The sequence below is a fragment of the Magnolia sinica genome, chromosome 3 (genome assembly GCF_029962835.1).
Source record: "Magnolia sinica isolate HGM2019 chromosome 3, MsV1, whole genome shotgun sequence".
Classification (NCBI taxonomy): Eukaryota; Viridiplantae; Streptophyta; class Magnoliopsida; order Magnoliales; family Magnoliaceae; genus Magnolia; species Magnolia sinica.
In genome coordinates this window covers 93,715,833-93,718,263 of record NC_080575.1, presented here as the reverse complement: position 1 = coordinate 93,718,263, position 2,431 = coordinate 93,715,833, and positions in this window count along the sequence as shown.

Here is a 2,431-nt window from a genome sequence, read left to right as displayed (position 1 = left end):
AGGGAGAGGACCACCGAAATGGAAAAGAATGAGGCAATAGTTGCAAGGAAGGCCATCTCCCTTGGCTAAATGTGGATTGGATGTGAGGAATTTTCTTTTTTGGAAGGGTTTGAGAATGAGCCTTTAGAGAATGGGTCTTTAGAATGGGGTTTGATGTTGGGTTTTAGGAATAGGTTTTGCAAATGTATGTTGGAAAGGGTTTGGGAATGGATTTGAGCATGGGTTTTGAGAATGGGGTTTGATGTTGGGTTTTAGGAATGGGTTTAGGAAAAGTTTGAGACTGGGTTTTATGAGTGGATTTGAGGAAGGGTTTTAGAGTGGGTTTTGTGAATGATGGTGTGACATGGATAGAGAAAAGAGGGTTGTGAAGGAGGGGAGGATGGGAGTTTATTGGAGAGGTGAGTCTTGAGAATGGGTTGTGGAATGTGAGGATTTGGAAGACGAGTTTGGAATTTTGAGAGGAAGAGGGGTTCTTTAGGGGTTTGGAAGGTTGAAGTGAAGTGAGAGGGGAGGAAATGTGGCTATTGGCCTTTTAATTACAAGAAAAGTGGGCCCCGCACGTGGTTAAACTAGCAAAATGGGCCACTCATCATTGGCCCCAGCGGGGGCCACGCAGACGGGCGGGGGCCACGCGGGCTGGGCAGGGGCCGCTTGATCCTTGGTTTCTCGGGAGCGAGTAATACCCCCCAGGACATGCCATATATGATTTTGGGGTAGGAGAATCCGGTCTATCCAATGAGCCTAGTTATTTCACAAGATTCTTTTCGGTTAGTGGTCAAAATTTTAATTTTTTATTTTTCCACTATTTACGGTAAATTTTAGTTCGTCCATAGATCTTCATCCCCAAATGGGTTAGAAGTATCAAGTTTGGCCCGGCGTTGGCTCATTCAGTCTAGGACAATGGTTTCGGCCGTCCAATCATTCAGTTTCAGGCTCATTCCTATCAATGGGCTGAGGCACTGCAAGACTCTCGGATCCATTTCCTAGCGTCACTACACTCTCTCGCTCCCCAATCTTAACTCTTTGAAAGTCTTACCTTCTGTCTAAGATTTTTCGATCCAGGTGCTTGGGGGGTTCCTAACAGTTCGGTATCTCTATTGTGTTCCCTCTCAAGTCAGCGGACGCACTAGTGAGTTCATGGTCCACGGTTTAATTAATTCCAAACCACTGCTCTGATACCAACTTGTAATGCCCTGAAAATTCGGGGTCGTGCATACACTTGACTCCCAAATTTCCGAGTATCACTCATAACCAATTTTACTGTTTTGTGTTTAATCTAGTTTAATGAGAAGTACGAAATTACTTGGAACATGAGTCACAATCACATCTAGTCTCCTGAAATGGAAGCGGCTAATGTATACAAGTCTACAAAATATAACAATGGGTCGCACAAGGCGTTGCCCAGCAAAAATACAAAAAAATGATATGTCTAAAAGAATAGTTCACTGAGTCTACTACTCAACAATCTAAGTCCGCCCGCGAAATCTACGACGAGCCACCCATCAGCTGGAAGTAGGACAGTTCGTCCTCCTCATCAATGCTCGCGCCACACGGTTCATCGAACTCAGCATCTCCTGTAGCTATTGAAGAGTCTGGTTGGTGTCTTAAAACAGTCCCAGAGTGAAAGTGAGTGATCAACTCAGTGGGTACTATTAGCCTTAGGTTACAACAAATATTAATTCTATGATGAATTTAAATGAAGGTATACATTCACAGATCCATAACTAGTCTTGTTAATGCATATGCATGTATGGTGATATGATGTATGACCTCGCAACAATACTCCCTCGAGCGACTTCGTCTAACGATCGAGCATGAACAACACTCCTTCATTGCGACCTCAACTACCGAGTCGTCAACCTAACTACTGTGATGCGATCGTGATTGTGTTAACCAAGTTTTTAATTAATTTCGTTCATCTAGCAAATTGGAGAAACTGGTATACCCCATGGTATCAATGCCCTCAACTAGTTGCAAGGCTAAGGTCCCTCAACGTGCGAGGCCATGACCTCACGATCCTTGATCCCATCGAGTTCGTCATTCCCGATTTCAAGCACATGGGGAGTGTTGGGAAGTGGGATCGCTCGCAATCACTGCGGGGAGGCTCGTCACCCCAGCGTAGGCCGACAGCTCGGACACAGTGTTCCATTCCACCATTCCCGGCTCTCGAGACAGTGAATCAGTTTCAAATGGTTATCAATGGGCCTCAGTGAGCAAAGGGTATCTTAGGTTCCATACAGGCATGAGTAGACATGGTTAATAAACATGGCTGGTCAGTAAGTGGACTAGACCGTGCGAGTTCACGCGAGTACTTGACGGACGACATCGGGTATAAGCGACCCATGTAGTCCAACTACTGTCGCCCATTCGCATCCGCCCAAACCCGTTGGTCTAGCCATAGGTTGGCCCTACCAATGGGACCACCTTCTCC